Source organism: Podarcis melisellensis (assembly GCF_964234715.1).
Source record: "Podarcis melisellensis genome assembly, chromosome: 1".
NCBI lineage: Eukaryota > Metazoa > Chordata > Lepidosauria > Squamata > Lacertidae > Podarcis > Podarcis melisellensis.
Window position 1 is genome coordinate 110,258,573 of NC_138528.1, and position 15,091 is coordinate 110,273,663.

The following is a 15,091-nucleotide window of genomic DNA, read 5'->3' on the forward strand; positions in this document are numbered from 1 at the left end:
AGGGAATGTTTCATTTTGAAATGCCCCAGGACACACACCACACCCCTGTGGGCGGTGTGCCATGCCCCCGGGACGTATGCCAGCCTCACCCCGCCTGCTCTCCGCCCCCCAGTGCCAGAGCATGAAACTCCGTCACTGCCTGAGGTGTTTGCAACTCGAGGTACCACTGTATCTCCTTACATTTAACTGTTTACCATTATTATTACTACTACTACTTCTGTTATCAGAGACAGGGTATTTCTATTATGTGAAACCAGTGCATTTATTTTATCCATGTGTGTGGGCTTGTAGCTTTCACTCTACAGTGACTTCAAAACCCCTGATCACATTGTGAGATATGATGATGGTACATACCTGAACAGAAAACACAAAACTGCATACAGAAAAACAGAATCGGGGGAGTGGGCGGAAGGATGTGATATTTGAACGAGCCCTTACAGCTTAAAGAGCTGTAGAGAATCGTCCGATTTCCCTAAACTGTTTTCCTGAATATTTTTGTCATAATTGTGTAAGTGAAGTTAAAGGATCTCAGGCAAGCGCCACACTTTCAGACAATAAATATGTTGCTTGAACAAAATGTCAAATCTATCCCGAACAAAACATTTTTGTAATACTATAGCTTTAATTCTTTACTGTGCTTTCCACATACTCTATGAGAAAACATGAATATTTCCCATTAATCCTATTAGTTTATTCTCGGATAAACGTCTGCTGGATAAACCCTTGGCTAAGCTTCTGCTGTGTTTCAGAGCACATTGATCATCCTCTCTCTACCAACTACATTATAACATCAGCGGTTCCGAGTCCATCTGTAATGATGTGTTTTGCCACAGATGATGAGCTACTGCTGTTCGGAACATTTCTCCAAAGATCAGCCAAGTGATCAAACACCTGTTTCTTTCAGCATTGTATAAAACTGTTAATGGGACTGCAGATGGTGAAGTACCACAATTCTTTTAGAGGTGCATGTTAAGCGTTATAGAGGTGTGCATTTAGTAGCCATGAGTGACAGATGAAACTATGCTGTAAACGTATTCAGAGAGAACAGGGAGTAAATGTTAAGGAGTGATTATGGGCCTCCAACTGGTCACACTTCCATTGGAGATGAAAATAAAATTCAAGACTGCAGATATTCTTCCCATGCTGGTCCACGGACATTTTTCACCTCTGAAAGGAATACTCTGTAACGTGAATGTGAAGTAGCTTATCCAGCCGATGACACTTTAGTGTTTTTGGCAGGGATTAGTGGTTCATCATTTGGACACATCAGGTACCGACTTTTCAGCTATCACATAATTTAAAGTGTGCCTTTAAAAAAGAGGGTGACCAAAATGGCAAATGCTGATCGCCAGTGCAAATTGAGAAGAATTTGAAAGATTCATCAGCATGACCATGAAAGCTGGAGTCCTAGAACATCAGAACAAGGGTGCCAACTTGAATAATATATTTGGGCCCCCAGGTAAGCCCTGCCCCACATAACTGATCATAAGATGCAGAGAGCACAAACCATTTGAATGGCAGTGCCCATCAACTTTGGGAGGCCCAGTCCCCTCAGATATTTTATTCGGGGGGCAAAGGAACCACACCCCCTAGGAGTTGGCTCCTATGCATCAGAAAGGCCAGGATGTGGAAGGCTGATTTAGGGCCTACTGGCTTCTTCTTGAATCAAGAGAACAGTTTAAGAGTTTCCAAAGTTTTTCCATTTTTCTTCTTCAATATTTAGAAATCTTTTTCATTTCTATGAAATTCTGACCTTTCCTTAATGCTCTCACAAGTTTAGTTTAGTTTAGTTTAGTTTCTTTTAACCGGGGCGGTAAGATTTTGCTTGTATTCCTAGCTATAACATCAGTGCTGTCCCTTCATTAAGCCTCTACCTGTGGCTTTTCAGCTGTTGTCAGGGATGATTCCCAGGTAATATCTTCCCTCTATTTTGTGGGTAGGTTGTCCCTCCCCTACCTGGCTTGGTCTCCTTGGCAAGGCATAACTTTTATATGATACCCTAGGGATTGGCAATCTTTTGAGGCCCATGGGCCCAATTGCAAACCAGAGAAACTATTGTGGACACCATAGACTCACACACAACAACATATTCTATTGACTACAATGAAATGCTTCTCTCTCCATCCCTCCCTCTCTCCTGCTAAGCCTGTTTTATTACAAGGGAAATGTCCCTTCAGGAAGCACCTGACGTAGTCTTTTCATTCTAAATATGGTTGATCTGCATTCTCTCAGATTCACAAAGATGGAAAGTCTCTGGTATTTCATGGTCTGATAGTTGTTTCCACCCATTACAGAAAATACCTAAACAAAAGGTTGATTTTATTATTCCAGCTGGGTCAGGTCTCTCCCAGATTCTTCTTCATCTTCAAACAATAGTTGGTAGTGAGGCTGGTTTAGAAAATAAAAAGTGGTTGGTTAAAGGATTCCTTGGCAGTTTGAAGGCGGTGTTTGATCTTTTTAAGGCAGGAATGCGATTTTAATTTCTCTCAGGCTGGTGTCTATTCTTCCACCTTCTCTTCCTCTTCTGTTCTTAGCCTTAATAAGCCAGTCAATGAGAAAGGAAGGGATTTTTTTTCTTCTTCTTCTAACGAGTCTTGCTGAAAGCAATTCGCCTGGTATATTTTCTTGGGATGACTTGACTCAAAGCAGTTTGCATACCTGAGGAAATTATGGAGGGGTGTTGCTCCTTTCAAGTCTAATTACATCAAGCAAGAAGTGGACTCCATGTGTTCCAGGAAAGGCCTCTGTGGGTGCATGTGCACCTTTGGGTGCTACACTTATCCCCTTTCAGAAAACTTGCCCTGAGCAGCCAGGTAAAACAGATTGTTTTGGTTCCTTGGTGGTGGATTTATTATTAATAAATGCATCCCTTTAGAAAAAGAATAGACCATTCCCTCCCCCTTTGCTATTCCTGCAAAAATCAATTCCTTTTCTGAATATCCAAGTGAATATCAGGGTCTGATTAATAAGCTCAGGGAACACAATAAAGACAGCCATAAATGTAGCTTGGATGAAGAACACAGAGCATTTGTGGGCAATCAATTGAAATATATTTATTACCTAAGGAGCTCTCAAATGACTAGATCTATACCAAACGAAAAAGACATAGTACCGGCTAGTTGGTATTGATAGCTACGTAGAGCAATAGACTGCAGGCTTTTCTGAATTTCCTGCTGACTCCCAGGTTTCCTTTTTTAGCACAATATATTTCAGTATCTGATTCATAAATAGGTAGCTATTGAAAAAGGAATCAACTATATCATTAAAATGCCTGCCAGAGATTCTGGTGATTAATCTCTTATTTCCAGGTGCTTGAGGATAATGTAAAGGTTTTAAGAACAATTCTTCCATAATTTGTATTAGTATTAGTCTACGCAGGACACGGGGTGGATTAGAAGTGTAAGGACCCCCATGTGGAGACACTCTCCCAGGCCATTAGTGACAAGGAAGACCTGTTAGGTTATTTTACCACTCATTTACACCCGATTTCTGGTGAAACCCTTTTTACCACTTTGTTCAATGATATAACAACTGCATCACGCAGTGACAAGTTGCTGCTTGATAATATTGTTTCAGAAGTGAGCCAAGCTGTTTCCTGATTTGGGGTGAAAATGTATTGGAACGCTTCCAAGCCAATCCAAGGCAGGCAGAGGTAAAGGCAAGCATTGTTCATTCAGCTGATCTCCTTGGATAATGTTCCAGTTTTTTCAGTGGCTTCAGTTAATACTAGCATTCAACAGCATTTTACCAAAGGAAATCTAACTGACACATCTGACTTTCTACTTCTTCCTGATTCATTTCATGTCAACGAGGTGAACAGCGACTTTTCAGTAACATCAGCATCATTTTTGCACTCAAAGTAAGGTTATTATTATCATTCTAAAACACAGCTGATTCATATATTATCTTCTTAATGAGGACCTGTGTGCCTTCAAGTCCCATGACTCATGTTCTGGAATGTGAAAAGAAGGAAGAGACTCCTTTTCCCAGGTGGTAGCTGGAGAGGCTTCCAGTTAGAAATGGGGTAGGGATTTGATCCAGCTCATATTTCAAAGCAAACCTGCCTTTGCAGTTTCTGAAACAATATGCCTATCAAAACACAGCCATCCTTTGAGATTCACACTTCTCATAATTTTGCAGTGCAAATCTCATGCCAAGGTAATAAGCACTGGTCCATGGGGTCACGAAGAGTTGGACACGACTAAACGACTAAACAACAACAATTTGCTTACACTTTGCTTACACTTAGGTAAAGTGTACATAGAAATGCATATAGGTGGAATAACACAAACACACAAAATCATTAAATCAAGGAAAATTGCTTCGCAAATGTGTCTGTTAAGCTAAAGCTGCATACAAAAATATTTGTTAAAATGCACCTGTGAACTGTATTCCATGAGTCTCTTTGTCTCAGGTTTATGGATGCTTGAGGAATTCAATCTTTGTGCATTCATAGTTCAAACAACCTGATCTGCACCTACTCACTGGGTTTCACATTTCTCCAAATGTTGCAACACCATTCTTGGTGTTTCAACAGATCAGAATACAAACTGAAAAAAAATATGCCTATAGGAAGCTCAGAAACAGGATCTGAGTACAACAGAACTCCATGCCTCCTGTGGCTTCCAGCAACAAATATTCAGAGGCATAATGCCTTTGACAGTGGATCAACTTGTCTTCCATGATTTTTTTCAGCTGCCTCCCTCTGTTCCTCATTGTTTCTCACAATCATTCTTTCTCAGATCTTTTCAAATCGGCCTCTTTGTCAGTCTCCTGGATGGCACTTTGGCCATCTGGGCCCCCTTGAACCTCTCACCACCCACTCATTAGGAACCTGTGCTCTGTCATCTGGGAATAAACGAATAAGGTGATTAAGCACGCCAATTTTCAACATGAACTAAACCTGTGCGATGGCTCTCACTTCCTTAGAACATCGGTTCTCTAGTCAGGCCTGGGGTTGCTGGGGAGTGCAATTCACAGCAGCGCAGCAAGGAGCCAAGACATTTACAACATTGTATGTGCATATAAGAGTGCATACATTGATGTGGGATGGGGCCCACCAAACTTGGCATTCAGGCTGTAAGGTGCAAGTGACCAGCATACTCATCTGAAGTACCTGAAGGAGCATCTCCACCCCCATCGTTCAGCCTGGACACTGAGGTCCAGCTCCAAGGGCCTCCTGGTGGTTTCCTCATTGAGAGAGGTGAGGTTACAGGGAACCAGGCAGAGGGTCTTTTCAGTAGGGGTGCCCACCTTGTGGAACGCCCTCCCATCAGATGTAAATATGATAAACAGCTATGTGGTTTTTAAAAGACATCTGAAGGCAGCTGTGCTCCAGGAGGTTTTTAGTGTGTGATGTTGTATTGTGTTTTTACTAGTTTGTTTTTGCTGGAAGCCTCCTAGAGTGGCTTCAGAGTATCCCAAGTTCCCTCTCACCCTATGCAGTACAGTCATGTTTCTCCCCACTCAATTTTCTTTTGCCTGTCCTTACATTAGCCATGTGAGCATGGTTATCTCATTTTATTTTATTACTCTGTACCAGATGCCTTGGGTTGTGCCATAGGCGTCTTTAAACAGCTTGATTTGGCCGTGCTTTGGCAGGAAAGTGTGGGAAATTGAACTGGTGTATACGAGATCACCATAAGCAGCTTTGAAGGTGCTGTGTGTTTCTAGAGGTCAGCTGCTCAAGTCTTTGGTACCCATGGGCTGGACAAGGAGCATCTCTGAGGCTAACCTGTCCTTCCCAACTAAAACTGTGATCATGAGCTTCCAAGAGTCTGTGGGCCAGAAACATCTCCCTATTCACCTTAATGCTATGATTCAGGCAAAGGGACAATAACCTATTATTTGTGACCCTTGCCCAGAGCTGGCTTACCCAAAATAGCTGAGCTTAGATTAGGAACACAGGAGTTGCTGGTCCATCTATCTCAACATTGTCTGCATGGATTGGGAATACCTCTGCAGGGTTTCAGACAAGGGAAATCCCAGGCTACTTAGATATGCCAGCATTGAGCTCGGGACATTCACCCTACCACTGAGTTAAAGCCCTTATTTTAAACAATGTTAATGTTTTTTTAAAAAAAATAAATAAATTATTGTGATAACAAATGTGGCCCTTGTACAATGCTTGCCAAATATCTTGCCTCCTCTTCTGTGCTGTGGAGGAAAAATCATATAGCTGGGATAGAGTGGAATCTATCTGCTTACCTGACATGGGACTTAGACATGTACCGTAGAAGGCTTTGAATTGTCTCTAGGGGAGCATTTTTAAAAGCAATTTGGAATTAGACGAACTACGTTGACCTCTTTGCTGACCTTTTCCATATATTCCTGGAAAATATGGAGAGGGGGGGCGAATTATGTTCTTCATCTTTTAAACCACTCTTAGAATAACTATAATCACAAACCCATTGGATCTTCTTTGCAGCAGGTTTACAGGTGCTGTGCTTCAGCTGAAGGTCAGGCTAGAAGGAGGAAGGAGTCAGGCAGGATGAAATCAAATTGTGAGATCAAAAACTGCTTCAGATAACTAGCTTTGGCCTTTCACCTCCATCTGTATTATATTGTTCAGTTCTTATCCCTCGCCCCCCCACAAAAAAATCTCTGCCTCAAAAGAAAGGATGGTTCTTTTACTCTGATAAAACTTTGTTCTACTACAGTGGTACCTCGGGTTACAAACACCTCGGGTTACAAACAGTTTGGGTTACAGACTCTGCTAACCTGGAAGTAGTACCTCGGGTTAAGAACTTTACCTCAGAATGAGAACAGAAATTGCTTGCCAGCAGCGCGGCGGCAGTGGGAGGCCCCATTAGCTAAAGTGGTACCTCAGGTTAAGAACGGTTTCAGGTTAAGAATGGACCTCCGGAACGAATTAAGTTCATAACCCGAGGTACCACTGTATTTGGTTTCCTTTTTGTTACACTTTAACTGTTCTCTCGTCGCTTTTCCTTCCTGTGGCCAGCAAATATTTAAATATTCATTTTCGCTGCCTCCCATCCATTGTGATAGCTAAAAGTGTATTTAACTTCTTTTTTTACATAATTGACTCTGCCACTTGCATCCAGAAATGAACTGGATTTCTACTGAATCCTGCTATAGTCAAAGTATCCTTGATAATGAATTCCTCTCCCCATTAAAAAGATCCTTTTTTCAGAAAGAAAGGGTTCGCTTATCCTTTCCCATACACACATGCACACAAACACACATATCATTATTTTATATGGCAGACATATCTGTAATAAAAAACACAATAAAAATATTGAAACCATTTTAGAACTGTCAAAATATCTACAAACAATAAAATATCTAATTTAAGAAGAGATGTAACCAAATCATGGTTATCGGGCATTCATCCTGACTTGCTTGCAGGAAGATTAGACAATGCCAGCTTTTTAATGAACGTTTATCCTGATTTGTTTGTGAGGAGGTTGGACAACATTGTGTCAAAGCAAGTATCATCCCACACTTTCCAGTGCTTCTCCCCCACCACGTATCACAAAAAAGAGAAAAACTTCTGATCTTTTGGGGACGTTGAGTTGTTGTGCAACACTATAATTGCATGACATGAATTTGCAGGATATGATTGAATCCCACCCGAAAATAGCAGAAGCCTGGAAGCCCCCTAAAGTCTGATCATTCGGAGACATTTCATGTGAACTAGCCCTAGTTGTTTGAAAATATCTTCTAAAATTGTTTCTCAAACACCAATTTTTAAGCATTTTTCTTTGGAAATATATTCTGCTTCTCCTCCTGCTCCTGATCTGATCAACTTTGTAGCCTCCAACCCCATGAGAAATCAATTGGCTCACGGCTAGCTCAGGAATGTCTCTTGGCTCAATTGCCTTTGCCAGCCCAGGACATCAGCAGCAATCAGTACCATTTGGGAATCACCTATATCCTCCCTGTCTGCTTGAAGTGATCCATCCATCTTACTAAGGAAGGAATTCACAGACTACTTTAATGGTATACTGTAGCTTCATTGAGTTCACAGGGACTATGCCTAATGCATTCAGTTCATTTCTGCCATTAAAAAAATCCAGAAGAAGTGTTAAGAGTTGCATGCTACTGATTCTAAATACGATTTATAACCATACATCACATTAGAAGTGTAAATGTCAAGATGTAAATGCCTTTGAGGTCTAAGAAGGTTGTCCTGCCTGATCAGATTACAGTATAGCCTATCTCTTGCCATTACTGGAGCTTGAAATGAATTAATATATTGTTATTATTCTCAAAGGGGATTTAATTTATTTCAAATGGCAATTTTATAAGAGTAGTGCAAGACATGAAATCTTGTTTCAGTGTTATTAACAAATATAATTACCTGGAACAAAGAATAATTATATGAAATGAAAATTAAAACCCCACAGGTTTTACAAGAACATTATTTTCTGGACTGCTATTGATTGTCGAGAAGAAATAATCCCGGTACAGTGTGTACACTATGCTACGTGCTTGGATTTCATGACTACGGAGAAACTGGCTGCTTGCACTGGGGTTGGTTTGACAGAATGCAGCAGGAGAACCAAACTGTGATTCAGCTATTTTTTTCCAGGACAAACATGATGTAAACAAGAAGGTATCTTGTTAACTTCAGGGTTTTTCTTCTCTTTTGTTGGTTTGTTGTTCTGATGGGTTCATTACAGGGTTAATATATTTTAAGAGGCTTTTCCTTGAAACATGATTCAGCCATTATGCAATGTATACTGAATTTGTGAAACTTGGTGTTTTTGAGTTGTGTGTATGAATTAATATATGCTATGTATGCATTTTTTCTATTTTATGCTCTTTTGGGGTATTTCTGTTGTGTGCTGCTTCAGAGGATTGGAGGGGAATGTTGGGAAGCAGCTTATATATACTTAAAGAATTTCTCTTTTAACTTTTCCATAAAGAAAATCAATGGAGTTCAAATGGGGCTTCTGATGTGCGTGGACATGACACCACAAAGTGTCACCAGCAATGCTTGTTCACACATTCATGCTCACCCATTGATATCTGGATTTATTTGTTCAAGTTGGCTGCAATCCTAAATCCCTACCCTTCCTGCCCCAGGTAGGAGCAAAGTAGACCTTTAAGGAGCAACGTTGCATCTTCAGTCATCAATCAGGTTAGAAGATGGAACAGGAGGACAGAAAGATTGCTCTACCAACCTGAAGCTTGCCTACCAATTTAACCCAAATCAGGCCTGAAACCATCCTGCTGGGGACATTCCAAAGGCAGCCACCAGGAGGCTAGCACAGGGTGACACAGCTAGGCATGCAGGAACACCCCCACCAAATCAAATCCCCTCAATCTGGTGCAGAAGCAGGTTTGGATTGTTTTGTGTCTATGTGGTGCTGTGGGTTAAACCACAGAGCCTAGGACTTGCCAAACAGAAGGTTGGAGGTTCGAATCCCCACGACAGAGTGAGCTCCCATTGCTCGGTCCCTGCTCCTGCCAACCTAGCAGTTCGAAAGCATGTCAAAGTGCAAGTAGATAAATAGGTACCACTCCGGCGGGAAGGTAAACGGCGTTTCCGTGTGCTGCTCTGGTTCGCCAGAAGTGGCTTAGTCATGCTGGCCACATGACCTGGAAGCTGTACGTCGGCTCCCTCGGCCAATAAAGCGAGATGAGCGCCGCAACCCCAGAGTCGGCCACGACTGGACCTAATGGTCAGGGGTCCCTTTACCTTTAGCTTACCCACCTTTTTTTTAATTTAAAAAACTGGCTTATGATTTTTAAAGATGGAAATCCAAAGCAGGGGTGGGGAGCTTGTGCCTCTTCAGATGTCATTGGAACACAGCTCCCATCATTCTTTATTTTTGGTGTTGCTGGTTGAGGCTGATGGGAACTGGCTGCTGGGGCAGCAAGGGGAACAGAACTGGAAAAAGAAAGAATGAAAGAAAGGTGCAATTTTCTCATATGTGCTATATTGGCTGTTCAGGAACTATTTCTCCACTAACTCTGAAACTGCTATTTTCAGCCCCAAAATGGACATAAGAGAATATTTACCCTACCGTGTGAGTAGGTTGCACTATTCTTAGGTGGAAGCTGCTTGTGTGGAGTTATGTATGTCAAGCCTTGCTGAAATGATGAATCTTGCATATATAAAATCAGTAACCAGGTTCTGACATAAACAATAAAGCACTTGCATTGCAGTCCTTTTGGTCTTGGAAGGCATATGCAATGAATAAATTAAGTCAATAAATTGAACATGTCATGTCTTATCCATGTTGAGGTTCACAAGCTCTCTTGAAATATGGTAATCATTTTTATCCTCCCTGATGCTAAACGCCACCCTTATGAATTGTGTTTGCAGAGGTCTTAAATATTTGGCAAAATACTGCCAACATATTCCTATCATAACGTTGCCTTTGCACAAATCCAATCTTGGATGTCTTAACTGGTTCTAAGAAATGGATATATTTAGCAGTGCATTACAGTTATCAAATGTAAACTCTGGAAAGGAACGATTGCAGAATGAAAGGTAGATTCCCTAGAAAAACAGATTGTCCTGTCAGTTTCAAGGGTGTAATAATTAGGACAACCTTTGCTGTCAAAACTCTGTGTGTGCCCTGCTGCCAGGAGCAGTCAAAAACATTTCCTTATTCAAGGTAGGGCAATAAAAGGAAAGGATGTGCACCAGGTACAAGATTTGCCTTGCATTTGTATATACAGCATTGCGAAATAATATGATGTGTTTTGTATTTGCTGTGTCTTTCCATTTAGACTTAATACATGTGTCCGAATCAGACCTGATGAATCTGAAGCTCTCTTCACCCCTCCCTATCATTGACTATAATGGAAAAATGAAGGTGCTATTATCCCCCTTTTCACATAAGTGGATAGAATTTGTAGGAAAAAGAACCCTTCCAAATCTCAGACAGAAAAACCCAGGATTTTTTATTATTTTTTTGCAACCATTTAAAACCAGCAAACTGTTTATTTTCTGCCTGAGTTGAATGCAAATTGCAAGCATGATTGTCCCTTCTGAAGTTATGAAGTCTGCTATGAGCAGCACACCTGGGACCTTACTTCAGGGAAAGGTTTAACTTATGGGAGGGAAGAACCACACCCAGAGGAGGGAGGGCAGAGAACTTCAAAAATACTGGACAATAAGAGCTGGATGTAATTAAACCATCACTAGCTACCTTCAAACTGAAGAGAGAAGTTTCAAACTTTGAACAAGCAGATGAAAACCAGAAGACAGAGAGAGCTAACAAACAAACACATCAGAAGAAACCGAGAAAGAAAATAGAAATACAGTCGTAACTTGTTAGTTGAACACCTTAGTTGTCGAACAAATCGGTTCCGAACGTCACAAATGTCGTAAGTAAGTGTTCCAGTTTGCGAACGTTTTTGGGAATCCGAACATCTAATGTGGCTTCTGAGGCTTCCGACTGGCTGCAGGAAGCCATGCCTTGGTTTTCAAACCATTTCGAGAGTAAATGGACTGCAGGAATGGAATAAATTAAAGAACCAAGGTACGACTATAGATAAAAAGCAACAAACACATCCATGCAGCAGCAGTGGAAAGACTTCAAGAGAAGTTTCAAGAGAACCCAAAGAAAAGCTTCAAGAGAACCCAAAGAAAAGCAAGATTAAAAAAATGGAATGAAAAACAAATAATTAAGGTAGGTGTTGTTTGTTGGAAAACAGAAAGCGGGTAGGATAAAAAGGAGCCATTAAATCATGTGGAAAGTCATAAAACTGAACTGAGGAAGAGGGAAATAGAATGGCTCTACTGAGCTGTCCAAAATGTTTGTAGACATCCCACCTAACCCTTCCCAAAAAACCAGTGGCCTGGGAAAATGAGGTGCTGTGGATCAAATATAATTTCATGATTTTATTGAAAGTAAGTAAACCTTGGATCAGGCGGTCAAAACAAAAGTTTCCCCATCTCTAGGAACATAGGAGGTTAAACGGAATGAGACCATTGGATCGTCTAGCTTAGTGTTGTCTACACTGACCAGCAGCTCCTCTTTAGTCCCAGCCCAAGACTGAACTGGGGACCTTCCACATGCAAAGCAGAAGCTATGGCCATTTCGTAAACTGAATTTCTTCCCCATGCCTACCTTGGAAACTAACCCAAACAGCTGCCATACACACACACACACACACACACACACACACACACAGTGGTACCTCGGGTTACATACGCTCCAGGTTACATACGCTTCAGGTTACAGACTCCGCTAACCCAGAAATAGTGCTTCAGGTCAAGAACTTTGCTTCAGGATGAGAACAGAAACCGTGCTTTGGCAGCGCGGCAGCAGCGGGAGGCCCCATTAGCTAAAGTGGTGCTTCAGGTTAAGAACAGTTTCAGGTTAAGTACGGACCTCCGGAACGAATAAGTACTTAACCTGAGGTACTACTGTAAAAGAAGAAAACAAGCAGCAAAATAGCTCAAGAGTGCAAGTTTAATAGTGCACGGTATTCTGATGGAGAGTACAGCACAGAGCAGGGGGTAAAACCCTTCTCCCATGTGTAATAGTGGGTAGGGAAGTTTCAGGACTCTTTGTTAATGTGGAAACAGTGTTACTAGTAATGGTATACCCATTTGTGTGTGAGAGAGATGCTATGTGGCCCCTGCAAAAGTATGGACGAGCATTACGGTTGCCTTACAGTGCTACTGGATTGAATGCTGATCAAGACAGCCTTTTTCTTTTTCCTTTGCTCCAAGAAACGCTTACTGTCAGGAGTGGTTTTTTGAAGAAGCAGAAGCAGAAGAAGAAGCAAGCCATTTCACAAAGGTCAGGGAGTATTGTAAAGATCATAATTGCCTAAAGGCTTCATTAACCTTTGCAAAATAGTGCTTGCCGGATTGTAGAACATAGGATTAAATGACCATTAACATCCAGAGCAATTAATGAAAGTAGCACCCACAAGGTAATACAAATGACACATAAACCACACAGGCCTGCACCCCAAACAAAAGGCTGATTTCCAGCAGTCAGGCATGAAACAAGATGTCTATGGAAATTGCAAAGAATGGTTTATGCACTGTATAATCTACCACCCCCCACACACTCCAAAACAGAAAATCAATTGTGTTGGCTTGGGAAGAGGTTGCTGTATGCAACATCAGACAGCAATTGCCTGCTTCTTTTCTGTAGGCACCCTTAAAATAAATAGAGTCCTGTAAATAGCCCATTTGAACATATTTTGATTCGTTCTTTTGTTTAAAAGGAGTCCGTATGCGTTCAAACAGTAGGAAATAATTTTGTATTTCAGGGTGGGTGGGTGATTTGGAGTAATGCCTGCCTTCAGAAAGAATGTAAATTGCTCCACGTTCCAGCAAACAAGCTCATAGCAAGGATGAAAGCCTATTAATCACCATCTCTACATAATCTAACCAACTTCAAAGAAATAAAGCTTACCTTGTATAGTCAACCTAAACAGGGTGGCTTATTCTGCATCATTAGTATCAGTAGATCATCTTATGACGATCCTTGACTTCCCCATTATAACACACCCCTGGGAACCTCTGCTAATAAAATTAATTCCACATATAAGATAACAGCCAGAAATGCACATGCTTAGCTGGTGTGTGTGTGCATGTGTTCTGTGAACCATACCATGGGTTTTTATGGAAAACAAATTTTGAAAAGACTGCTTTTACGGTAGCAATTGCTTGTTCCGTATCATAAAGGTAAAGGGACTACTGACCATTAGGTCCAGTCGTGGCTGACTCGGGGGTTGCAGTGCTCATCTCACATTATTGGCTGAGGGAGCCAGCATACAGCTTCTGGGTCATGTGGCCAGCAGGACTAAGCCACTTCTGGCGAACCAGTGCAGTGCATGGAAACACCGTTTACCTTCCCGCTGGAGCGGTACCTATTTATCTACTTGCACTTTGACGTGCTTTCGAACTGCTAGGTTGGCAGGAGCAGGGACCAAGCAACAGGAGCTCACCTCGTCGCGGGGATTCGAACTGCCGATCTTCTGATCAGCAAGTCCTAGGCTCTGTGGTTTAACCCACGGCACCACCCACGTCTCTGTTCCGTATCATACTTTTTAGCAAATGGCCATCTGTGACAAGGGTACAAGTAATGGGTATTGAGTTCATCAAAATATGGATATGTAGAAGTTGCTAATTATAGCCCTGTCTAAGCACTGATTGAACACACAGTGATCATTGTGTGAAGGGCCATAACTCTGCGCACTCAGCTTGCACACTATGCTGCCCCCCAAGTCATCCCTTCCTTTAACCCTGCAGGTTCCATTTCATTGGAGCAACTTATGAACAGTCTTGAGGAGGCGTTGGCATTGGGCATGGCATGGCAGTAGAGCCAAAGTGGGCATGGGAGGCTCTGCTCCTTTCCCTCACTCAATCCCCTCCCTCACATCACTTGTGTGTGAAAGTCTGGATTGGGTCCCCCCTCCCCCCCGTTTACACCCTGATGTGACCCATTAGGGATCTGCACTGCAGCTGTCACAGGTGCGCAAATCTCAACTTGCAGGTGGCCTGTTGCTGTCTGCTGTAAATTTCATGTGCTAAGCATAACCAGATTGTTCTCCTTTTCTTTGTTTGTCAGGCACCTGCTGCTATCAAGCCACTGCAATGGCAGAGAAACAGACAGAAAAACTAAGCAAGCAATGAGCCAGCCAATGATCTGACTTGATATAAATCAGCCATCCAGTATTTGTAAGTCTTCCCCAGCCTGTTACTCTTGTCTGAGTTTACAAGCGTGCACTGCTTTCATGGTTCAAAAGACCCATGAAACCCCACCCAAGGAGCCCATGTGAGCTAGTTAATCTGTGGCACGACTAAGGATGGGAGAATCCGACAATATTGGTTTCTCCTAATTTCTCATTCTCCCCCAATCATAAGCTTGTAGTTGTTTAGTGGTTTAGTCGTGTTCGACTCTTTGTGACCCCATGGACCAGAGCACGCCAGGCGCTCCTGTCTTCCACTGCCTCCCGCAGTTTGGTCAAACTCATGTTCGTAGCTTCGAGAACACTGTCCAGCCATCTCGTCCTCTGTCGTCCCCTTCTCCTTGTGCCCTCCATCTTTCCCAACATCAGGGGTCTTTTCCAGGGAGTCTTCTCTTCTCATGAGGTGGCCAAAGTATTGGAGCCTCAGCTTCACGATCTGTTCTTCCAGAGAGCA